The following is a 26,731-nucleotide window of genomic DNA, read 5'->3' as shown; positions in this document are numbered from 1 at the left end:
GACCATTACCTGCCGTTCTTTCCAGTTGGAAAATTCGGATCTTCCTTGAGCTATGATGAGATGCCATAGTAATAAGCCAGATTTCTACCTCACTTGGTGTTGTACATGATGTGCCTTATTAAATATTTCAAACTCACTAACACATGCACTGAACTATTCACTCAAGACCAGAGTGATCTGCTCAATGAAAAACCATTCATATCTTTGAAAAATAAAATGTACTGCTGTACAACAATTGATAATTCCCCTTTTCTGTGTACTTGATAAGTGTCAGGCCCTTCCAAGGTGTTTTTCATATATTATTCCTAATCATGATAAAAATCCAGAGAGGTGAGCATTATCGTAACTATTTCATAGGCGAAGAAACTGAAGTCGAGAAACAGTAACTGACCTGCTCAAACTTATACAAACAGAAAGTGGCAGCACTGGGGTGGAAAGTCATTTCTTATCTGATGCTGGAGTGAGCCCTTTGTTCACTTTACCAAACCTCTCCCATGTTTAAGACCATCAACATGGTCAGTGCGTGCCTGGTTAAGTAAATATGGTACCGAATCCATTTGCCTTGTTTAGAACAACCAGGAGAGAGATGAATTTCATTGACTTGACAGAGGATGAGTGTATTACAATTAGACATGTTTCATGATTCATGGGCCTTATCTTTGGAGAGCATCTTTGACAGGGAATTTGCCTTTTTGATAATGCATAGGACATGGGAGGGATTTTGCCAAAATAACATACTTTCTAGTACTTACCCTTTGCAGGGGGTTTTGATTGTTTCTCTTATCATTACATGGGATATTAACCTGGAGAGTTTACTCTCTTAGCTAATGAATGCCTGGACACAGTGAAATTTTAATTTTCAATCTTGCCAGAAATAAAAGCGTGGCAATGAGACACGTAAATATTACACTTAACACGGCAGTCCTTTCAGTGGCAGGAAAATTGCTTCTTTGTGGTACAAAAGAGACTTTCTATCTGCAACTTGTATAAAATAAGCCCTGATTTGGGGTTGTTTTTGGAGGGCAAAGGGTGATGTTGCCTATCTGATTGCACTTAGTGTTACATTTTAATCTATGATTTTTACAACCTGACATTGAAGTTCAGTTAGCTCAGATTACAAGCGAAGTAATTCACTCCTTAATGAAGTGTCCCCTGCATGACATATTGACCACGTGAGCTGACAATCATGGCTCTAAAACAGGCCTCGATTACATTTTCTTTTGTCATTGAAAGTAGGTTGTCAGTTAATAAACTTAAAACAAGGCATGCTGACCTGCCATTCTTCCAGAAGTATTTTATTGGAGCATCAGAGAAGCACATACTAACATCAACTATTGAAATGGAGGGAAAGAGTAAAAAATGCAGATATTCAGTGTTCTTCAGATGAAGAGCCTTCCCCATGAATTTATACAAGTTCCCCGCCACATTTTTTTTTTTTTTTTCCGGTACGTGGGCCTCTCACTGTTGTGGCCTCTCCCGTTGCGGAGCACAGGCCCCGGACGCGCAGGCTCAGAGGCCATGGCTCACGGGCCCAGCCGCTCCACGGCATGTGGGATCTTCCCGGACCGGGGCACGAACCCGTGTCCCCTGCATCAGCAGGCGGACTCTCAACCACTGCGCCACCAGGGAAGCCCTCCCCTCCACTTTTAATTCTGAAAAGAACTTTCAAACCTATAGAAAAGAAAAGTAGAAAACAGAGCACCATGAATATCTGTACACCTTTCACGTGCATTCAACCAACTGTTAACATTTTGTCACCATTGTGCGCTCTGGGTGTGTGTGTTTGTATTATTTTAGAGTAAATTCCAGACATCATGACACTTCACTCCTAAATACTTCAGCGTGTATCGCCTAATGATTAGATCATTCTCCCCTATAACTAAATAACCATTATCACACACCTAAGAAAATGAACAATTCAATAATATAGTCTAACATATAGTTTATATTCCAGTTTCCCCAGCTGTCCCCAAAATGTATTTTAAAGCTGTCTTTTTAAAATGCAGATGTGAATCAAAATTTATACCCTATATTTGGGTGTTAAGCATTTATACAGAATTTTACCAGTAGAAATGAAGGCAGCTTTGATCCACAGTGATCTGAAAGGGCTGGTGATAAAGTGTTAGGAATGTTTTGTACCGGAGTATTTCTAATAGATTCTACTTGCAAAGTATGTATCCATCTTAGTGGTCATTTTTTCCTAAAGTATTTCAATCAATTTCCCTCTTTATTATATTTAAATTGGTGGAATGGGGAAATATTATTACTGATTCATGATTTAAAAAATTTCAATCTCGGGGTTCCCTGGTGGCGCAGTGGTTGAGAGTCCGCCTGCCGATGCAGGGGACACGGGTTCGTGCCCCGGTCCGGGAAGGTCCCACATGCCGCGGAGCGGCTGGACCCGTGAGCCATGGCCGCTGAGCCTGCGTGTCCGGAGCCTGTGCTCCGCAACGGTAGAGGCCACAATAGTGACAGGCCCACATACCGCAAAAAAAAAAAAAAAAAAAAAAAAATTTCAATCTCATAGAGCTATTATATGTTTTATTCTAAGGTTTCAAATAGTTGTTGGATTAAAACCCCAATCTAGAGGATTCATTCCAGCCCTACACAAAAAGGGAAAAGAATCATGAACTTTCCTGCTTAAAGCAAAGTTTTTCAGCAATATGTTTAGGATGAATTATGTTTCAGATAATTGAGTTTTCTTCTAATTTAGACTTCTACTTCTCTTGAAAGCAAAATGTGTTACAATTAAAAGTGGAAAGAAAAATTAATTTCAAAGAATATTCACTGGGGCAAATGATGGTTTTATTACTGCCGTGGACATTCAAAGATCAAGTTTAAGGGAATGTGATTGAATTCAGTGTCACAAATGCACTTGTCATGGATAATTACATGTAGCTAAGGTTTTGTAAAGTGGCTGTGTGATTGCTTTAGAGTTGTACTTAAAGGAAATACCGAGAAACTGCATTTTGTGAGTTAGTTTTTGTGGATCTTATGTACTCTATTTTATGTCATATTTTCATCAGCAGTGCAAAAACTATTGCAGAAAATAGAAGAGGGGAACTGTGACCTTTTAAGTTCACTTGGTAGAAGACAGTAACTTTGTTTTCCAAATAGCAAAACAATATTATCCTTTTTCATATTAACTCATAAAAAGCCTTATGTTCAATGCAGTATATTTAAAAACACACTCCCCAAAACCCTTGTCCATTGGTGATTGCTATTGAATTTTAAAATTAGCTAGAATTTTTTTCCTCCAGAGTAGAAAAAAGTTAGTAGAAAAAAGATAGTAGAAAAAAGACATATTTCATCACATCTAAGACATTTTTCAGCTTTTAATATTTGAAATAAAGCTGTATCTTAAAAGAGAAAAATTTTAAATTAGGAGTATTTTTTTCCTTCCTTAGTGATATTATATAAAGTTATTGTGCTTCTTATAGTTGATGGCTTCTTACTTTCCATGAAAAATAATGCTGAACAATACAATATTATGCTATACTATATGTACCCACCTATGAGTAATCCATAACAAACAGACATAGTTTAGTTTTTTATGAGGGTTCTAGAACTGAGTATTTGTATGGTTGAGAAATTAGACATGTGGTCCCAAAGACCTTATCACACAAAGAATGGGTCATCTTTGCATAAATCAGCAAACATTAAACTAGATTTACTCAGAAATATCAGTGGCTGATTTATCAAGTGCCTCTTTTTTTTTTAGAAGTTTAGTAATTTATTTATTTATTTTTGCTGTGTTGGGTCTTCGTTTCTGTGAGAGGGCTTTCTGTAGTTGTGGCAAGGGGGACCACTCTTCATCGCGGTGCGCGGGCCACTCACTGTCGCGGCCTCTCTTGTTGCGGAGCACAGGCTCCAGACGCGCAGGCTCAGTAGTTGTGGCTCACGGGCCTAGTTGCTCCGCGGCATGTGGGATCCTCCCAGACCAGGGCTCGAACCCGTGTTCCCTGCATTAGCAGGCAGATTCTCAACCACTGTGCCACCAGGGAAGCCCTATCAAGTGCCTTTGAAGGAACATAATTTAATGGTTTTAACCTAGTCAGCTCCTGCATTTCTATTTCTGGTTTTGGTCGGATTTATTTAAAGGGTTTCAACTTTCTATTCAGAGCATCAACCAGTTCTACTATTAGAAATGATGCTTTCAAAGTGCAGGCAATGTGGATGTCAGCCTGGTATCCACTCAGTCTGAGAGGAATGTTTCTATAGACAAACCATTTTGCTACTGAAAGCAATCTTAATACTGGAAGAAAGAATTCCCAGATTATTCTGAAGATACTAAATTTGTAGTTATAGTGTTTCCTTGTTTTATGAATGTGAAAACTAGCTGAATATTTCTATTGGAACCTGTCTGGTGGCCCAAGGAAAACAACTGTTTCAGCATTGTGGGAGATTTTGGACATTGGGATAACTTAATGCTGTTACAGAGGATGAGCGTTGTCATGAGGGCTCCCTGTTCTGGTCTGTGGAGCCTTCCGAATACATGCACAGGTCCTGGTAACTATACACACTTTTCATGTAGTTTAAGGTTATTCTGACCTCTCAAGTAAAAATTCTGTGTTTAAGCTGCAGCTTCAAAGTGCTACATTGCTACAATCACTAACCAATGGTCAAAATTCACTCACGGCCCAAGCCAGCCTGGCTGAACAGGGCTGCAACTCTAGAATATCAACTCAGCATGTGCAAAGAACCTTAACTGATTCATGAAAAACCAGAGGCATCCACCCAATTTTCTATAATGAATCCAAGATCCTCTTAGACAAACATTTTGCCACAGACTCCTGGACACTAAGGCCTGTATGGCAGAGGCTTTGCTTTTTTTTTTTTTTTTTTTTTGCGGTATGCGGGCCTCTCACTGTTGTGGCCTCTCCCGTTGCAGAGCACAGGCTCCGGACGCGCAGGCTCAGCGGTCATGGCTCACGGGCCCAGTCGCTCCACAGCATGTGGGACCTTCCCGGACCAGGGCTCGAACCCGCGTCCCCTGCATCGGCAGGCGGACTCTCAACCACTGCGCCACCAGGGAAGCCCAGGCTTTACTTTTTAATTTGCATTTTCAAGTACCTTTTCTTGAAATCTATCTATAAACAGAAAAATAATAAATGATAAGCCTAGTGAATTTTCACAAACTGAATGTACCTGCAGGAAGTATCCAGCTCTAAAAGCAAAACATTTCCAGCTGCCCTAACCCCCCGCCCCCAGTTGCCTCCCTCGTGCCCCTTCAATTCAACTACCCCAAGGGGAATTTTTGTACCTTACGGATTTTGATCTCCATGAATGAGCTTGTTCCACATTTTGCCCAGTCCCATTAATTAAATGGACACAAACTCTTCTTTATTTTTAGTAACATCCTAAATACAGAAAGCCTGTCTCTTCAGGCCTGGATTTCTCAAAGCTGTCCTCAAGGAGTTGGTAGATATGAGGGGAAAGTGATGCCTTAGTTTTTTCACAGAAAATTCTCAAAGGATGTAGATGTGATCTTTCACCTCCATGCTTGCAGGGAAAAGGCTGCTTCATACTCTAGTTTCAGAAAGAAGCCGTCGAGAAGAAATAAAATAGGATGTCGGGGGCATCTCCCAAAAGAGTTATAATAGAGGCAGAAGGGGTGGTCTTGAGGCAAGTACACAGTCACGTTGATATAAGTACCTTAGTTATGGCAGAGGGAAAGCTGGGGTTTTCTGAGTCAGATAAGCAGAGTATCTAAATGCCTTTAAATGCTGGGGAAACCAAGGGCTAGGAGGAAATCTTGGAAAGTTAACTTTTTTGAATGTGGAAATGTAATGGGGACCACCTTCCGTATCTTCCAGTTTTATTGCCTACATGAGCTCCCAAATGTGATTAGTGCTAGGACCAGGAAAAAAAAAAAAAAACTATTTTGTGAAATAGTTCCTTGTTATTAATGGGACAGCAAGAGGAGTGGGGAGCTCAGTTAGTCTCAGCTCCCTGTGCTGGGGGCTGCTGTGGAAGGAAATGGACTGGAGCCATCAACTCCTTTCCATGATTGTCGGTACAGACTTTATGAAAAGAATTCTAGGGCTTCCCTGGTGGCGCAGTGGGTAAGATCCACCTGCCAATGCAGGGGACATGGGTTCGAGCCCTGGTCTGGGAAGATCCCCCATGCCGTGGAGCAACTGAGCCCATGAGCCACAACTACTGAGCCCATGTGCCACAACTACTGAAGCCCACGTGCCTAGAGCCCATGCTCCACAACAGGAGAAGCTACCACAATGAGAAGCCCACGCACCGCAATGAAGAGTAGCCCCCGCTCACCACAACTAGAGAAAGCCTGCGCACAGCAACAAAGACACAACACAGCCAAAAATAAATAAATTTAAAAAAAGAAAAAAAGAATTCTAGAGATGTTAATATTTGACTCTAAGGCTTTTAATTGTGTATGGCTTGGCAGTGGGGCAGGGTTGGACATGTCACTGAAATTTGCAAGTGATGCATGCCCACCATTCTGAGAACTATATCCCCTGCCTGTATGATTTAGCATGACAACCAGATTACATTTATACAATTAATTAATGTTTGCTTGACCACTTTTATCCAATTTCTTTCCATAGCACATAAAAGAGAACCTGACATAAATTCCTCTTTCAAAACAATTGACTTAGCAACTGCTGACCTTCTGTTCTGTCATTCTAAGGATTGATTGGATATTGTTGAATTGTTTCATTCTACAGTAATTAAACATAAAATTAATTATGCTAGTAACCCATTATTTCTCTGAACCAAGGACTAAGTCATTTGTTTTCGCTTGGTTACTCTGAGAATCTGCCATTAGAAGAGCAAGAGAAAAAAATCACACTGTTGCAAACAGAAACTAAATATTTTAAGGCACATTTTAATGGCTAAAATATAATCTGAAAGCTCCTAATTTCCATATGCATAACATATTGAATTTGTTTAATGTCATTTAGGCTATAAATTTTTTACCTTATGATTCGGTCATTTAAATATTTTCTCAGGTGGCTAATCATTTAGAAAACATGTCAAAGAAGAATATATGTTAAGAAAGAGAGATGGATGGATAAGACCAGAAGCGACACTAAAGTCATCATGAATCTCTTAGTTCTTGATCTGGTTTGCTGCTCAGCCAAAATGAAATTTAGTTCACAAGTCATTTTCTTTGTTGGTTTTGTGTAGAAAATGCTTAAAATTACCCTGATATTATGAACATTAAGTCTGGTGCTGAGAGGCACACAAGGCTGACAGGACTAAATTGTCAAAATGTGTGTGCTGAGAGAAGCCAAAATAGGTTTTTGTGGTTTTCATTAGTGCAGGTCATATTAATATAATTAACATGATTGAAGATAATACCACTGGATGAGGCAGCAGATACCTAGCCTTGACCTATTACTTACCCGTAGGCTATAAAATGATGCACCTGACAAATGGGTATGCAATCTTACATATTTAATATTTGGAATCAGCCTTTTGCTATGGGTTTCCCTATGGCTTTGAGGTATGCTCTGAACTTCAGTAGAGGAAATTCTTGGTGCTTTTCAAAATTCACAACTATGATCAGCATTTTCAGTATTGAGCAAATTTTTGTATTATGGTTAGACTTCCTGCAATTTGGATTCTCATAGTATCTGTTGTTTCCTTTGCTGTGTACCCCGTCCTTTCATCTGGCAACTGTAGCTCTTCCTTATGCTGGAATCTTCTCCTAACCTGCCTGTGGTTCTAGTTGGGGCTGTGAATTGTGATCTCCCACTATTCTGGTCATGGAGTGGGCGTGGGACCCAAGAGAGCCATTTCATGACCCTTTTCAGGATTTGTCCAGTTGGAAATAAGAGGAATGTCCTGTGGCAAACAAACTGCCTCCCAATATCTATTGTCCCCTTTTTCCTGATGAACGAAGTCCCACTTTTTTTTTTGTTTTTTAGCGCGGGTATGTTCCCAGTTGAAAATACCCATCTCCTCACACTGTCCTGGGACCACAGATGCTCATTTGCAGCCCATGTGGTATAAATGAAAGTCTGCTATGTGGGGCTTCTGGAACATTATTGTCCTGATGAAAGGGGTCACTGTCAGCTGGCAAGTGAATTTTGCCCTTACTTCTGTCCCCTCTGCTGGAAACTTGTGCATGATGACGTCTTCAGCCTGCTAAGAACAATGGAGTAGGACTTGGGAGGACCTTGAGTCATTGAGAACATCTCAAATAGCTGCATCAGCCTCAGTCTGCTCACCTTTGTAAATCTTACTATGTCAGAAAACCTCTATTTAGTTATGCTACTGTGTGTGAGTTGCTGTTACATTCAGAAGGACATGGTCCTAACGGGTATGGTCCTTTCCCTACGTTGGGACTGCATATAGAGAAGGTAAGTCTGAGAAAATGAAGACCATCTATAGAAAAAAGAGTCAAGAGACCAATAACAAGTCCAGATTTTCAAGTCTCTTGTGTCTAAATTTCTCTGCAGCCTGAGGCTGTGTTATATGAACCAATGGAATCCTGTTCTGCTGAAGTTTCTTAAAGTTTGGTTTCTGTCACTCACAAATAACAATTCCTGGAGATATGAAAATAAAAGCACACTCTCCATGCAAGAAATATCCCAAACCTATTAGTACTTCCTTTAGCTCCCTAGCTGCTGGGATGAGAAGAAAGAATTTGAGTTCTTGATTTGATGGTGCTTGTTTAGGGGCTTTGGAATATCACCTCACATTTCCTCATCTTCAAAAAAACGAGAGTGGATTAGATGACCCCCTAAGATACTTTCGGTTCTAAATGATTATGATCCCATGCTAATTTTCCACAGTATGGGCTAGGAAAGTAAGTATGGAATACATAAATCAATAGAAAAGAAATGTATTTAGAGATTTTCCATAAAAACCCACTTCTACAAATTAATAAAAAAGAAAGAAGTTAGGGCACAAGTAAAATTTGCTGTGGATGTGGTCATGCAGGTCCTAAGTGTTCTTTGTCTACGAAGGTGGTATTCACAGAGTGAAGGAATGAGACAGGCTTTCCTGAGGATTAAATGACTTCTAAGCATCAAATTTTAGATCTGAAGAGGACTTCATCACATACTTAAAACCATCATAATAACAATAATTATAGCTAACTATGTACTATGAACTCTGCTAGGTATTTTGCACCAATTATCCCATTTCATCATCATAATGATGCTTTAAGCTATATGATCATATTCCCATTTTATAGCTATTTGTTTTATTGTTTTACTTATAATCTGAATAAGTCCTGTTTTGAAAATAGTCGGAGCTTAGTATTTGGTTTTCTTAATAAAGCAGGGAAATCTGAATACCAATGTTAAATCCAAAGCTATTTCTCCATTTCCTCATTGCGTATTAAAGGAAATAACGGGTTCCGATGGAAATGCTGATTTGGAGTTAATGGTGTAATTGCATCCAAAACAATTTAGTTTATTAATATAGTGGTGCAAGAGAGGCTTCTTCCACTACATGGTCAGCGGAAATTCAGAGGCACTCATTGAAGCAAAGTTGCACTGACCTGGGAGAAAATATGGATGAACAAAAATCTGTATACAAAATTGACTTGGTAGGGCTTCCCTGGTGGCGAAGTGGTTAAGAATCCGCCTGCCAATTCAGGGGACATGGGTTCGAGCCCTGGTCCGGGAAGATCCCACATGCCGCGGAGCAACTAAGCCCGCGTGCCACAACTACTGAGCCTGCGCTTTTGAGCCCGTGAGCCACAACTACTGAAGCCCATGTGCCACAACTACTGAAGCCTGCGTGCCTAGAGCCTGTGCTCCGCAACAAGAGAAGCCACCGCAATGAGAAGCCCTCGCACCGCAACGAAGAGTAGCCCCCGCTCGCTGCATCTAGAGAAAGCCCGCGCGCAGCAACGGAAGACCCAACGCAGCCAATTAAAAAAAAAAAAAAATTGGCTTCGTAACAAATGTTGAATTAGACTTAAGAGCCATCAAATGGCTTCTGTCCAGACCATTTTTGCCTCTGGGACTAGGTTTGTTTTTTTTTTTTTTAGGTACGTGGGCCTCTCACTGTTGTGGCCTCTCCCGTTGCGGAGCACAGGCTCCAGACACGCAGACTCAGCGGCCATGGCTCACGGGCCCAGCCACTCCGCGGCATGTGGGATCTTCCCGGACCCGTGTCCCCTGCATCGGCAGGCGGACTCTCAACCACTGCGCCACCAGGGAAGGCCCCAGGGACTAGGTTTTGAAGGGAGACACAGCTAACATTTGTTGAGCCCCTTCTGTGAGGCAGGCATTGGGCTAAGATCCTCTCCACACTGCATCTCATTAAATCGCCAAGGCAGCCCAGGGAGACAGGTAGAATTGATTCCATTTTACAGAGGAGAAACGGAGAGATTAAATGACTTGCTCACGGTCACACAGGCAGGCAATGGTGGATGGGGCTCTGAATCCAGCTGTCTCACCCACCAGAGTCCAAGCTCTCATAGCCGGTGGGAATGTGGTATGTCAGTTTCCCAAGTTCCATGATGAGAAAAGTCCAGATGTCTAGTGAATGAAGGCAAGTGTCAGCTGTTGACTGTGACTGGTTTTGTACTCTGAGATAGCAAAGAGCTGAGAATGAAGAGTTTAACCTAAGGAAAATTAGTTGAGTGGGCTATATAACTGAATTTGTTTTCATTCTCCAAAGATTTTCTCTGGAAGCTCCCAGCCTATGTTGAAAGCAGCCTTTTGTAAGTTTTACTGAGTTGACGTCTGGGCTTTTTCTTCCAAGGAGATAGATGTAAACCTCTTGATTTGGTGTTTTCCCAGCATGGGAGATAGAAAATCAGAAAAGTATCTTGTCCTGGTTGATCTGTTCTTATGTCTCAAGGAAAGGGTATAAATTGAACTGTTTCAATGTTCCATGAGTCTGAAACACTCTCCTTGAAGTGAGAAAAAACAGAATATTTTCATATCGCTCGGTTTGGGGAGCGGAAGAAGAGAAAGTATTTAGTTATCCCTGTTCACCAAAAGGTAGTGGAATGGGTTTGGGTCTCCCTGAAAATAACTGGTGCCACTTATGTCCTCTCTTTTGTCTTCCTCACCATTCAAGTAAGGTCTGTAAGTTGTTAAAAACCTCTAGGGAGGCAGATAACAAACACTTCCTCTTAGTAACCCTCTGAGCCCGTCTCAGTGCTTAATAATCCGTATGGAGGGACATTTCCCCTCTAAGTAAACCTAAATTATTATCGTGCAGGTTAATTCCATTTCCTCTCTTCTCTCCAGTGTGGAGGAAGAACAGCTGTTTACCATCGTCCTCAGAGTAGAATTGAACACACCCGAACACAGAGGCATCCACTCATCCTTAGACTTCCATCATTCAAGCAGAATAGCCTTGATATGTCAGTTGTTCTCAGTGGTTCTCTGACCAGAAGCACCAGCATCTCCTGCGAACCTGCTAGACATGCAGATTCTCAGGCTCCACCCCCAGACCTGCTTAATCAGAACCTGAGGGTGGGCCCAGCCATTGGGGTTTTGAGAAGCCTTCCAGGGGATTTTCATACTCCTTCAAATCTGAGAATGACTGATATGGTAGTTCTGATCAGATGTGGGTAATTATTACTAATAATAATCCTAACGATTCATAATTTTTTTTAAGTTTGTGTGAATGTCTGCATATAACAATGCATACATTTATGCATTTATTTATGTGAGACACTGGCAGCTGTACCTAGGTTTTCGTGTAATCGGAATTTAACAGATGGAAATGGTGCTCTCTGTTCAGGCACAAACGTGCAGAGCTGACATTTCGCTTGTGGCCACCTGGGTTTTACATCATAAGTGTACAGCTCATACAAATAAGAGAAAATACAGGTGGGAAAAGAGAAAACAGTGAGAAAGGAAAACGCTCCGAACAGATAATCATTATTCTCTTTATTTTTGTTTTCTCTCAGATTTTGCTTCCTATACACAACAGAGAAAAAATTCTCCCAAGTGAAATAATACTATGCACACGGTCTTCTTCTTCTTTGTTTTTACCCATTTTATCAACATATTTTATTTGACTCAACTCTTCAAAATATTATTATTTCAACATATAATCAGTATAAAGTTATTAATGAGATATTTTATGCATACAGTTTTCTAATCTGCATTTTAACTTAAGAATATGCCATGAGTGCCAGCAAGACAACACACACACACACACACACACACACACACACACACACGGTCATTTTTAATAGTTCCATAGCCCATGGCTAATTACCTATTGATGGACCATTAGGTTATTTTCAGTTTTCCCCCTTCCTTCTTTCCCTCCCTCCCTTCCTTCCTTCTTTTTTCCTTCCTTTCCTTCATTCTTTCCGATTTTAGAAAACTAAAGTTCCATTAAGCAATGAATAAAGAGGTGAGACAAACGACAAAATCCTCAGACTTGTGTGGCTAAGACCTCACTGTTCTCTACCAGTTTTATGAAAACTAGAAAACCAGTGTTAGCTGGCTTTCTGTTTCATTATACATCCTCCATTTTTTGAGGAGTTTCAGGTATTCTTTGGGCTTATAATTAGACATGATTGGGAAGACTTTTTTGGGGAATACTAATGTGTGGTACATTCTACACGTAGCCTTGCTATTCTTAAGAAATCTATTTTGAAAGTTTGATCAATTTATATTGATGTTGATTCACTGGTACCTTTCCCCTGATTTGCTGTGACTGCAAACGTATGTTTTTAGAAAGATGATTCAGGTTTAGGAGCAGTTTATACCTGTGAGATATGGTAACATTAACTAGAGGGCCTGAGAATGGCACCCTTGGCTTTGGCTTCACGAGCTCACAGTGGAGCAAGCCTTTAAGAATTCCAGTGGTAGTACATCCTGTACAGAAGAACTGTAGCCTGAGGAATGTTTTGAGTTTCTCCCAAACGTTTTAAATGATGTTGCTGTAGTCCTTATGCAATTTGTAGCATCTCTTGCTTTGGACTTTATCCTTTACAGAGATTTTGTTATGATAAAACTAACTAGGCAAAAACCGTCTCCCACCATTTTATTTCTTTTCTTCCCATGCTGTCACATTAGGATGTAAAAAGTGTTTTCTCTGAATAGAGTAGAAAAAGAAAGATCTTATTTTCAAATTAACTTGGAAAGGTGTAAATTTTTTAAAAATCAAACATTCCTATAGCAGACAGTTTTGTATTTTAGAAATAGTAACTCATTTAATGTTTATATGAGTTGGGTATGACTATTATTCTCATTTTGCAGGGGAAAATGAGGCACAGAGTAACTTTCTCAAGGCCACACAGCTAGGAAATAGAAGAACTGGGATTCAAACATAGATAGGTTGGCTAGAGTCCATGCTTTTACCCATGTATTATGTAATGTACTATGAAGCTTTTCTGGGATTATTGCTCTAGTTAAGTCATTCAAGGTCATTGCCTCTAACCTTGGGTTTAAGGTAGAAAGGTTCATGTTTGAGGATTTATGGATTAGGAGCTGCAGCAATGGTCCAGATTTTCTATTTTCCTCCTATTCAAAGTGATGAGATTAAAAATCTGACATTTGTAAAGGACAATCATTCCTGAATTGGGAGGGGGTGTTGTTTCTACTATTTAAGTAGGGGTTTTGTAGGAATGGTTGAATTTATTGAGAAAAATGTGCTGTTTTGTATCTGGATTCCAATACTATATATTTTTTTCTAATAGAGGTTAACTTCTCAAAAGGACAGTTGGCGAAGAAAGCTTGAACTAGAACTAGGCTGTTGGCATACACCTCCCATCTTCTCCTTTTGCTCTATCCCTTCACCCAACCTTGCAGAAAGTAAAAATGCCAGGAAGAAAAATGGAGAAAGTGATACTATTAAATATAGAACAGGTGCTATTTTCATAGATGTTTGTGGTGTTGGGAAGTTTTCGCTCTCTTATTTTTTATTTTCTCTATAAAGGTTTATTACCATTTTTCAGAGACATACATACTGCAACAGACTCCAAGATTACTAGGGAAAGGGCTTTTATTCACTTGTGTTAGGGAGGAGGATTTTGTGAGAGAGAAGGGAGAAAGTGTGAGAGCCTACTAGATCAGGATCTATCTTAACTTGGTGCTCAATTGAATAAAATGTTTGGAGTGAAGGAGTAGAGTTTTCTGATTTTATTTATCTTTTATGGTGAATCTTGTTCAACTTTCTTACAGAAAAATACAAACAAAGATAACTGCCATGAATCCCAGCTTCCCTAAAACCAGAACTTAATTTAGCAGCTGCTCCAAAAAAATCCCCCCAAGAAAAAACTACCAATTCTGTTTTCAACTAAAATTGGTAAGAAAAGATAGCACAAATAAAGTGTTGAAATCATAAGGCTTTTTTTTTTTTTAACAGAAATTAAGGTTTTATGTACTTCAACTTGCAGACTTCAACACTTGCAAATTAAGGTGGCAAAAGGTTAGAGCCTTTCAACTCTAGTCAACAGATAAAGTCTTGATCGTTAATATTCAGTGAATATATGCACATAATGGAAAATATGTTCTAATTGCTAATTCTTTCGCCAAGTGTTAACAAAGATTGTTTCACAGTTTCCAACCAGTCGTAGAAGTTAGTTTCGCTTCCTTCTCTTACCTTAGTTAAACATATTCTAAATTGGTATGTAAAATCCCCATATCTTTTTTTTTTTTTTTTTTTTTTGCGGTATGCCGGCTTCTCACTGTTGTGGCCTCTCCCATTGCGGAGCACAGCCTCCGGACGCGCAGGCTCAGCGGCCACGGCTCACGGGCCCAGCCGCTCCGCGGCATGTGGGATCTTCCCGGACCGGGGCACGAACCTGCGTCCCCTGCAGCGGCAAGCGGACTCTCAACCACTGCGCCACCAGGGAAGCCCCCCCCATATCTTTTTGACTTCTCACTGAGAGTTGACACATATTGCAAACAAGCAGTTAAGCCCTGTCATTAAAACTTATGACAATACTATTTGTGTACATATAACCTTCAAGGTTATGTGAAGGTGGTTAATTCATCTCTCTGTGATGATCTTTATTTTTTTTTTCCCTTTACTTTTGAAAATGAAGTGAATAAGGAATAAAAATGCCTAGAGCCAGCAGGAAGATCTTGGACCAAGTGACCTGGGTTTCAAATGTGATCATATTCCACTGAAGAATCGCGTTTGGGGGGAGTTGAATGTACATGTGAATGGTTGTGCCGAGGAGGAGGTGGTCAGGAATGGGGAAGATGGGGGTGGGTGGGGTGGAGAGTAGCACAAAAAGAGACCACAGTTTTCTACCAGGCGCTGCTGGTGTTTTCAGATTAAGATGGGGGATTAAGGAATTTTACTCAGCAATTTGAGATGCTTTGTTAGGGGCTGAGGAGATTTGAGCTGCTTTGTTCTCAAACCACATGTTAGTGAAAAAGCAAACAGGCACTTAATCCTGACAGACAGCAGAACTTGACATCAGTTTGCCCCTTGGGAGGTGACCAGGAGTTCTCTGTGACGGGCTAAAATGGCCAGGCCTTGTTTTCCTGAAGCCTAATGCCAACATTCCATTCTAACCTGTGTTTCTCAGCCGTGTGGCCATGACTTGGATGGTTGGACTGACCAAGAGTTTCTTCATAATGGAGATTCTTACCCTTTTTTCTAAAAACTAACAAAAAAAAAACCTTTTAAAGGCAAACAACCTACAAGGTGCCAGATACTTAAATAGATTTCAAACAGGTCTAATATATTGGCCACTTAGTTTTGAAATGAAATATAGAAAAGCTGAGATTCTTTCCTTTTGAAAATAATGGATTCTTTCTTTTGGCAATAGAGTCGCAGGACAACATATCCATTTTTGAGCCTATATATGATTATGAAATAAACATCAATTCTTTTTTTTTAAGCATCTTTATTGGAGTATAATTGCTTTACAATAGTCTGTTAGTTTCTGCCTTATAACAAAGTGAATCAGCTATACATATAAATATATCCCCAATCTCCTCCCTCTTGCGGCTCTCTCCCACCCTCCCTATCCCACCCCTCTAGGTGGTCACGAAGGACCGAGCTGATCTCCTTGTGCTATGCGGCTGCTTCCCACTAGCTATCTAGCTTACTTTTGGTAGTGTATATATGTCCATGCCACTCTCTCACTTGGTCCCAGCTTCCCCGTCCCCCTTCTATGTGTCCTCAACTCCATTTTCTACGTCTGTTTCTTTATTCCTGCCCTGCCCCTAGATTCTTCAGAACCATTGTTGTTTTCTTTTTCTTTAGATTCCATATATATGTGTCAGCAAACGGTATTTTTTTCTCTTTCTAATTTACTTCACTCTGTATGACAGACTCTAGGTCCATCCTCTTCGCTACAAATAACTCAGTTTCGTTTCTTTTTATGGCTAAGGAATATTCCATTGTATATATGTGCCACATCTTCTTTATCCATTCATCTGTCGATGGACACTTAGGTTGCTTCCATGTCCTGGCTATTGTAAATAGAGCTGCAATGAACATTTTGGTACATGACTCTTTTTGAATTATGGTTTTCTCAGGGTATATGCCCAGTAGTGGGATTTCTGGGTCATATTGTAGTTCTATTTTTAGTTTTTTAAGGAACCTCCATACTGTTCTCCATAGTGGCTGTATCGATTTACATTCCCACCAGCAGTGCAAGAGGGTTCCCTTTTCTCCACACCCTCGCCAGCATTTGTTGTTTATAGATTTTTTGATGATGGCCATTCTGACTGGTGTGTGGTGATACCTCATTGTAGTTTTGATTTGCATTTCTCTAATGATTAGTGATGTTGAACATTCTTTCACGTGTTTGTTGGCAATCTGTATATCTTCTTTGGAGAAATGTCTATTTAGGTCTTCTGCCCATTTTTGGATTAGGTTTTTTTTGATGTTGAGCTGCATGAGCTGCTTGTAAATTTTGGAGATAAATCCTTTGTCAGTTGCTTCATTTGCAAATATTTTCTCCCATTCTGAGGGTTGTTTTCTCATCTTGTTTATATTTTCCTTTGCTGTGCAAAAGCTTTTAAGGTTCATTAGGTCCCATTTGTTTATTTTTGTTTTTATTTCCATTTCTCTAGGAGGTGGATCAAAAAGAATCTTGCTGTGATCTATGTCATAGAGTGTTCTGCCTATGTTTTCTTCTAAGAGTTTTACAGTGTCTGACGTTACATTTAGGTGTTTAATCCATTTTGAGTTTATTTTTGTGTATGGTGTTAGGGAGTGTTCTAATTTCATTCTTTTACATGTAGCTGTCCAGTTTTCCCACCACCACTTATTGAAGAGGATGTCTTTTCTCCATTGTATATTCCTGCCTTCTTTTTCAAAAATAAAGTGACCATATGAGTGTGGGTTTATCTCTGGGCTTTCTGTACTGTTCCATTGTTCTATATTTCTGTTTTTATGCCAGTACCGTACTGTTTTGATTTCTGTAGCTATGTAGTATAGTCCGAAGTCCGGGACTTATCTCTTATAACATTCTTTATTTTGATGTCTATTTTATCTGCTATGAGTATTGCTACTCCAGCTTTCTTTTGATTTCCATTTGCATGGAATATCTTTTTCCATCCCCTCACTTTCAGTCTGTATGTGTCCCTAGGTGTGAAGTGGGTCTCTTGTAGACAGCATATATATGGATCTTGTTTTTGTATCCACTCAGCCAGTCTATGTCTTTTGATTGGAGCATTTAATCCCTTTATATTTAAGGTAGTTATCGATATGTATGTTGCCATTTCTTTCTGTTACCATTTTCTTAATTGTTTTGGGTTTATTATTGTAGGTCTTTTCCTTCTCTTGTGTTTCCTGCCTAGAGAAGTTCCTTTAGCATTTGTTGTAAAGCTGGTTTGGTGGTGCTGAATTCTCTTAGTTTTTGCTTGTCTGTCAAGGTTTTAATTTCTCCATCAAATCTGAATGAGATCCTTGCTGGGTAGAGTAATCTTGGTTGTAGGTTTTTCCCTTTCATCACTTTAATGTCCTGCCACTCCCTTCTGGCTTTCAGAGTTTCTGCTGAAAGATCAGCTATTAACCTTAAGGAGGTCCCCTTGTATGTTATTTGTTGCTTTTCCCTTGCTGCTTTTAATATTTTTTCTTTGTATTTAATTTTTGATAGTGTGATTAATATGTTTCTTGGCATGGTTCTCCTTGGATTTCTCCTTTATGGGACTCTCTGTGCTTCCTGGACTTGATTGACTATTTCCTTTCCCATATTAGGGAAGTTTTCAACTATAGTCTCACCAAATATTTTCTCAGTTCCTTTCTTTTTCTCTTCTTCTTCTGGGACCCCTATAATTCAAATGTTGGTGTGTTTAATGTTGTCCCAGAGGTCTCTGAGACTGTCCTCAATTCTTTTCATTCTGTTTTCTTTATTCTGCTCTGCAGTAGTTATTTCCACTATTTTATCTTCCAGGTGACTTATCCGTTCTTCTGCCTCAGTTATTCTGCTCTTGAGTCCTTCTAGAGAATATTAAATTTCATTTATTGTGTTGTTCATCATTGTTTGTTTGCTCTTTAGGTCTTCTAGGTCCTTGTTAAATGTTTCTTGTATTTTCTCCATTCTATTTCCAAGATTTGGGATCATCTTTACTATCATTACTCTGATTTGTTTTTTGAGGTAGACTTCCTATTTCCTCTTCATTTGTTTGGTCTGGTTGGTTTTTACCTTGCTCCTTCATCTGCTGTGTGTTTCTCTGTCTTCTCACTTTGCTTATCTTACTGTGTTTGGGGTCTCCTTTTCGTAGGCTGCAGGTTTGTAGTTCCCGTTGTTTTTGGTGTCTGTCCCCAGTGGCTAAGGTTGGTTCAGTTGGTTGTGTAGGCTTCCTGGTGGAGGGAACTAGTGCCTGTGTTCTGGTGGATGAGGCTGGATCTTGTCTTTCTGGTGGGCAGGACTGCATCCGGTGCTGTGTTTTGGGGTGTCTGTGACGTTATAATGATTGTAGGCAGCCTCTCTGTTAATGGGTGGGGTTGTGTTCCTTTCTTGCTAGTTGTTTGGTGTATAGTGTCCAGCACTGTAACTTGCTGGTCGTTGAGTGGAGTTGGGTCTTAGCATTGAGATGGAGATCTCTGGGAGAGCTTTTGTCATTTGATATTACTTGGAGCTGGGAGGTCTCTGGTGGACCAGTGTCCTGAACTTGGCTCTCCCACCTCAGAGGCACAGGCCTGACACCCGGCCGGTACACCAAGACCCTGTCAGCCACATGGCTCAGAAGAAATGGGAGAAAAAAGAAAGAAATAAAAAAATAAAGTTATTTAAAAAAATTTTTTTAATTATTAAAAATTTTAAAAATTAAAAAAGAAAGAAAAAAAGAAAGAAGAGAGCAACCAAACCGAAAAGCTAATCCACCAATGATAACAAAAACTAAAAAGTATACTAAAGAAACCCACAAAAAACAGACAGACAGAACCCTAGGACAAATGGTAAAAGCAAAGCTATACAGACAAAATCACGCAAATCCACCGCCTCAATTTTGAGATGATTCAGTGTCGATTCAGTATTCCACAGATGCAGATGCAGATCAAGTTGACTGTGGAGATTTAATCCGCTGCTTCTGAGGCTGCTGGGAGAAGTTTCGCTTTCTCTTCTTTGTTTGCACAGCTCCTGGGGTTCAGCTTTGGATTGGCCCCGCCTCTGTGTGTAGGTCGCCTGAGGGCATCTGTTTCTGCCCAGACAGGATGGGGTTAAAGGAGCGGCTGATTAGGGGGCTCTGGCTCACTCAGGCCAGGGGCAGGGAGGGGTACTGAGTGCGGGGCGAGCCTGCGGCAGCAGAGGCTGACATGACATTGCAACAGCCTGAGGTGTGCCGTGTTTTCTCCCGGGGAAGTTGTCCTTGGATCACGGTACCCTGGCAGTGGCGGGCTGCACAGGCTCCCGGGAGGGCAGGTGTGGATATTGACTTGTGCTCGCACACAGGCTTCTTGGTGGCTGCACCAGCAGCCTTAGCGTCTCTTGTCCGTCTCTGGGGTCTGTGCTGATAGCCGCAGCTCACACCCATCTCTGGAGCTACTTTAGGCTGTGCTCTGAATCCCCTCTCCTCATGCACCCCGAAACAATGCTCTCTTGCCTCTTAGGCAGGTCCAGACTTTATCCTGGACTCCCTTCCGGCTAGCTGTGGCGCACTAGCCCCTTCAGGCTGTGTCCACGCAGCCAACCCCAGTCCTCTCCCTGGAATCCGACTTCCGAAGCTGGAGCCTCAGCTCCCAGCCCCCGCCCGCCCCGGCGGGTGAGCAGACAAGCCTCTCAGGCTGGTGAGTGCTGGTCGGCAGTGATCCTCTGTGCGGGAATCTCTCCGCTTTGCCCTCTGCACCCCTGTTGCTGTGCTCTCCTCCGTGGCTCCGAAGCTTCACCCCGACCCCCCACCCCACATCTCCGCCCGTGAAGGGCTTCCTAGTGTGTGGAACCTTTTCCTCCTTCACAGCTCCCTCTCAGAGGTGCAGGTTCCGTCCCCATTCTTTCGTCTCCGTTTTTTATTTTGCCCTACCCAGGTACGTGGGGAGTTTCTTGCCTTTTGGGAAGTCTGAGGTCTTCTGCCAGCGTTCAGTAGGTGTTCTGTAGGAATTGTTCCACAGCTAGATGTATTTCTGATGTATTTGTGGGGAGGAAGGTGATCTCCACGTTTTACTCCTCCACCATCTTGAAGGTCATCAATTCTTATGTAGAGCTTTGTGGGAGGTTCTACTGACTCACCAGTTACACTAAAGTCATGTCCTTCAAAGTCACTGAAGTAGGACAAAAGCAAACAAAATGAACAGAAAAGAAACGAATGACTTCTTGAATTGGTTTGGATCCATTACTAAATTTAAATGTACACAGTTATATAGTCTGGCACATAATCTGAAATTGTGGTATAAAGGCTAATTTTTGCCAACTTGAGTTTGTGCCACCCTTAATCCATTGACCTCAAATGCACTTTTAGTAGGCTATTGATTTATGAAACTTTGGCATGGGTAGGAAAACCATTTTAAAAATCAGAACTGAAGCAGAAAAGTTATAAAGCATATTTCAAAACAAATTTTATTACATTATAAAGATTTTCTGGATGAATATTCAGCTAAGCAGTAACTCTTGTACTCTGGTAGGATGTGAAAATCTGTTACATCTTAATAACTAAAAAACAAAATTTGTCACTAGTGCAAGGTTGTTACATTTTTGCAATGTTTACACACACAACTTTGAGCTCAACTTTGAGCTTTGCTCCCCTGGCTCCTTCCCCCACCCACATGAGCTCAGGAAAATATACCTCTTTATTAACTAACTGCTAACTACTGCACTTCCCTCTACACTAATATTGTAGGTGATTTTCTCCATTCTGCTATGAACTCAAAATTTTCTTTTAAATAACCAGAGTCATTATTCAAATAATCTTTTTTTTTTTCAGGATTGGTGGGACCCTCTTTATGTTTAAATAGCATCAAACTCATTTTCAAATGAGTGGGAGCATCTTGTGTAAGAAAATTGGTATCACTTCAGATTACCAAAAAGAGAACCATATTCAAGTTTGAAGGTTTAATTTGAAGGAAATTTACCTTTGCCTTGGCCAATGGAATAAACACATAAAGGGCTTGTATGTTTAGTTGCCAATTCTGAAGACCAGAGACTATTTCCAGTATTTTGTATGTCCTTAATTGTTTTTATAAACACCAGTGGGAGAGAAATCTGAAATTTAAAATACTTCAAAGGGACACCCGTTCATTTGCTTATTTTAAAACAGTATATGCTAGCCTTAAATGGCCATTAAGTTGTGTTGTCGTTCTCTGTTTTTGTGAAGGTTTACCAGGCATATTATAAGGATCAAATACAGGATGAACTACAATCAGAAACACAATATTCATTCATTTAACTCTGGTACAGTAGAGCAAATTCAGGGTGACTCGAGGGACACAATGTCTTGTAAAACATATGTACTTAATATAAGGGTCATAAAACTTATTAAATTAAAACCTAGGTTAAAAATAGGAAGAAAATTTATGCTGCTGTCTAAAATAGCAATAATTTCCCTTTGGCCTTTCCCTTTCCAAGTAATATGGATTCTTTTCAGGAGGAAAAAAAAAGCCAACTTATGAATTCTTCATTTTGTAGGGCCAAATGCAAATCTCTTTTAACTGTACCATGCATTTTAATGGGCAAGTGATATGACAGAAAATAGAGGAACAAGAAGATAGGATGTGAAACCTTGAAAAGTGTACCTGTGTCTAGGTTTCAAGGAGGCTTTGTTCCTGAGCCTGAACAACAAGCCCCCTTAGTGTTAGCTGGTGTCTAGGGAAAGGAGCTTAAGGGATATGAAGACAATAGAAACAATGTCTTTTAAATAGTTGATCTGGCTATGGGGCAGCAGTGCCGTGAAAAGGGGGGCACAGGACATAGAATTGCTGTTCATTCAGGGCACAGCAAAATGTCTCTGGACAAAACCTATTTCTGTTCAAGCAAAGTTTGGGGTGTACAAAATCCATGGAAACCAGAGAATTTGAAGTCACGATTTTTTTAAATTGAAGTGTAGTTCATTTACAATATCATGTTAGTTTCAGGTGTACAGCAGTGGTTCAGTTATATATATATATATATATATATATATTTATATACATAAATTCTTTTTCAGATTCTTTTCCCTTATAGGTTATTACAAAATACTGAATACAGTTCCCTGTGCTATACAGTAGGTCCTTGCTGGTTATCTGTTTTATATATAGGAGTGTGTATATATTAATCCGAACCTCCTAATTTATCCCTCCCCTCCCCCTTTCCCCTTTGGTAACTGTAAGTTTGTTTTCTATGTCTGTGAATCTCTTTCTGTTTTGGGAGTAAGTTCATTTGTATATTTTTTTTACGTTTTTTTGATTCCACCTATAAGCGATATCATATGATATTGGTCTTTTTCTGACTTACACTTAGAATCTTAGAATGATAATCTCTAGGTCCATGCATGTTGCTGCAAATGGCATCATTTCATTCTTTTTTATGGCTGAGTAATAGTCCATTGTATATACGTACCACGTCTTCTTTAACCATTCATCTGTCGATGGACATTTAGGTTGCTTGCATGTTGAAGTCAAGATTGACCTCTATTTGTGCCTCACTCTGCTGCCCATGGGCCACGCTGGGGTAGAAATTGATACATTACCCTGACAAACAACTTCAAGGGTTTGGGACTGAGGGTGGTCTCAACTTTTTAAGCACTTGTACCCCTTTTTAATCCAGCCAGTGAAACTATGTTTGAGTTTATCTTCAACATGACAGCCATTTTCCTAGCTGGTGCTCCTTGGTATAGATAGCATTTTAGGAATTTGAAACCAAAATAAATATCAATTTCCTTCTACTATACTCACACAGGGATCTGCTGAGAATTTTATCTTCATACAAAAGTCTTAAGGCTGTTGAGAAGGAGCTATGCTTGGTCATTTACCTGTTCACTCTTAAACCCATTCCTGCCCTTTCCTTGCTATTTTGTATTTTAGGGGGCTTAGCCCTGCAAAGCACATTGCCATCTGCAATCTCCCTTCTACAGAGGGAGATTCTGAGCAAGGAGGAGGGGAGACTGGGAAATCCCAACCCCTCAACCTTCAGCCTGCTTTGGAGGTGGTTCTGGCAATGGCAGCATCTCCTCTGAGGTCCCAGAGCCTGCCCCCCTTCCCTTTGTCCTGTAGGTCTAGGGGTGGCAGTGGCTTCCTGCTACTGCCAAACTCTTGGTGGTCTCCAGGTAGCCTTTCAGTTCTTCCAATGCTTTTGTAACTAGGTCCCTAGTTTATATCCCTCTGTTGAAGTACCTGGTGGTGATTCTATTTTCCTGACTCAACCACAGCCAATGGCTTTTTCATTTGTAGTTATTGGTTCAAAAGATAAGAGATTCTCTTTGAAGTCTTCAGGCCCTTTTTTGGCCAGTGGGTAGGCTGCTGGGTCACAGCAGTCATTTTGGCAACTGGCACTCTCTTTGGTAAAGTGGAACAAACACGTTCAAAGGCAAAGTGAGGAAGTAAGAACCATGTAAGGGCCTTATAGGAAGTATATTTTAGGGGTATAAGAGAAGGCACATTGAAGAGGCCACGTGGACATGCTGTTGACCTTGGCTAACTCCCCTTAGCTGGATAGCACTGAAAACGGAGGCTTCCTATGGCCCTTGAAAAAAACTCTCCGAAAACCCCATAATACATTTTTCTTTTGTCCTTGAAGTCGTTTTTTTTTTCAAATTTTGCAAGTAACTACAGTGCTAGTGTAAAAATAGCCTTGTTTGAACTAAGATGAACAATACATACATGTACACTCAGAGGTCCAACTAACTCCAATCAGTAGAGGAACCCTCAAAATCATACACCAGTTTCTCTCTCTTTTTCCCCTCTTTCTGTATGTGATCACATTCCCTAACAAAATTAAAAATTGGTTTCCATGATACAACTTCATAGGCTGTTGTCTGGAATGAGTTTGCCCAAAAGAGTTCTAAATATTGGGGGGATAAAAATACCCAAACCCCAAACAAAACAGCTTTGCCATTCAAAATTCCATCTTGCAGTCTGACATTTGCAGAGACCTTGGGAATATAGCATGTGGGGACTTTGATCCTGTTTCTCCAGTGGCAGCTGGGCCTGGTCCAAGCAGCCCTGCTGCTAACATTGTCATTGGGTGAGATGAGTGGAGCTGGAGGGGACATTATTTTTGCTTTTAGCCTCAGAGGCTTTGGGCATCCATTCACCATTCAAGAAATTCATACTGGCTTCAGCCATATTTTCATCAGGCTCTTAGTAAGGCTTGGGAAAGCTTGAAAACAGAATGCTCATTTTTTTGGAAGTCTTTCTTTAAACCCACTAGTTTTATGAAATTTAAGCACATTATTCATTGTGTAATTATAGATGAAATATTAGAGAAGTGGACTAATTATACACAGTGCACTCAAGCCCAATTAAACTAGCCTCTGTGGTGAACGTAAGGGTATTCTCTCTTTCACTAATAAGAAATACTTTCTGAACAACAGAGAATAAAATCGTTAAATTGGATATGCTGTAGAGATTATAAATATCCTATTAGCATATAAAATGAAGATTAACCTTATTTAATCACTGCACACCAGATCATCAAAAGTCATATTGAACTCTGGTAATGTTGCTGTATCCATTCTGCAAAATAATAATAAAAACCCCACTATTAATAAAAATAGCTCACTAGATGCTATTCTCATGTGCTAAATTAAACTGTTGGAGAAACTCAAGTATTCTCGTAGCTGCTTGACAAAATAGCAAAACTACTTTTACCTATTCGTTGTTATATGATGGCTGGTTCAGATTTATGTCATCCTAGTGGCTGGGAAAAGTGTGTCTCCCTGGCCGGGCAAATGAGCCTACTGCAAAATAAGTAAAATATACAATTCATTCCAGCTAGCACCACAAGTGACCTTTTGAAAATGTAAATTAAGTGATTGCACACACCAGGGGTGTGTTGAAAATGAAAATGTACGTGCTTGAGACATAGTGCCACCACCGCTTCGGGTATTAATTGGCAGGCTCTGAATCCAGGAATATCTGTGTTTTAATCGGAGTCACAGGAAATTCCACTTGAAGATACTCACGAGCCTTGTTTTTGTGATAAATCATCAGGGCTGGGCAGAGCAACCTCTGGAGTTTAGCAAGAACAAGGGGTTATTCAAATTCAAGTTATAATATTAAAAATATTGGTTATGAGAAGCAACAAGAAATCAGCAAAGGTGAAGGAAGCAAATTTATGTATCACTTTCATGGACTGTGATCTTTCACAGCTGAAGGACAGAAGTCAGTGAAGAGGGGTAGGTGGCTAATGAACAGACCTTTGCTGGGATTGAGGGAAGGGGCTGAAGCCAATCTCTCTTCCTCTTTCTTCCCTCCTCCCTCCCTCCCTCCCTCCCTCCCTCCCTTCCTTTCTTCTTTCCTTCCAGTTCTTGTTTATAGTCCTTCTAAGATTTGATAGCTGTTTTTCTTTCATTGCAAAAATCTTCAGGAAACTGGAATATGAACACATTTATAAACATTGAGAATGATTGTGGCCGTTACAACTTCATGTTCCTAATTAAACGCATTTATTTTTAAAACAATCAACATGTACACCTTCTCTTGGGTGGAACCCTTCCTCTTACTTTACTTAGGTGTCTTGCCCAAGAAAACAAGTTCAGTCCAAATTTCTATGAAAACTCAGATGGAAAGAAACTGAGAATAAACTGGAGGTAACAGGTCTGGAGGGGGCAAGGCAGTGCACGCTGTCCCAGACTTATGGAAATAAAATGTGATTTGATTGCATTATGTTTCAGGATGCTATTGCAAAGCAAGCGAAGTGTACGTGCAAGAGAATTATAGTAACTTCTTTTGCATCCTGGGACCAAAGCTAGCCAAGCCAATGAGCCTTTCTTTCAGTTTAGTGCCATCCACTGTTTGGGTTTCTCTCCAGGTTTCTTTAAGGCCACTGGCACAATAAAAATATATATATATATTCAGAAAATCTTCTGTGGCTTTTTTATGCTATGGAGAGGGCAACATGAAGTGAGTACAGTGTTAATAATAACGGCTATTTTTGCCCTTTTGGACAAACCAACAATCAAAGAGTTTCAGCTTTTATTTTTGTTCTCCTTAAACCCAATTAAAAGTTACTTTGCCCTGTAGGGCCATTTTTACAATTTATTTGAAGTGCTGGGCAACTAAAGAAAATCCTATTTCTTCAGATTTTTGATGAGATTATGGATTTGCCATGCCAATATCACTTTAAGTAGACTTTTTTATTTTCCCCAGGTCTAGCTTGCATAGAGCAATTTAGCCTGGGCTCCGAATCGTTGTATTACGGGTAAATGGTTTGGTTGTGACACCGGATCATTCTGACTTCAGAAAAGCAGTAGACAGTGTCTAGAAGAAAAAAAAGGTCTTTATT

The 26,731-nt window shown here is 40.3% G+C and overlaps 1 long non-coding RNA gene across 2 annotated transcripts in view; it reads left to right on the top strand.

Moving 5' to 3' along the window:
• The window catches only part of LOC115864199 (uncharacterized), a 108,342-nt gene that overhangs the window by 54,028 nt on the left and 27,583 nt on the right, over positions 1-26,731 (top strand). The window lies entirely within an intron of this gene.

Source organism: Globicephala melas, chromosome 12 (genome assembly GCF_963455315.2).
Source record: "Globicephala melas chromosome 12, mGloMel1.2, whole genome shotgun sequence".
In the NCBI taxonomy this organism is placed as follows: Eukaryota; Metazoa; Chordata; class Mammalia; order Artiodactyla; family Delphinidae; genus Globicephala; species Globicephala melas.
Note: the sequence above shows the minus strand (reverse complement) of the source record. Positions and strands in the feature narration are given on the sequence as shown.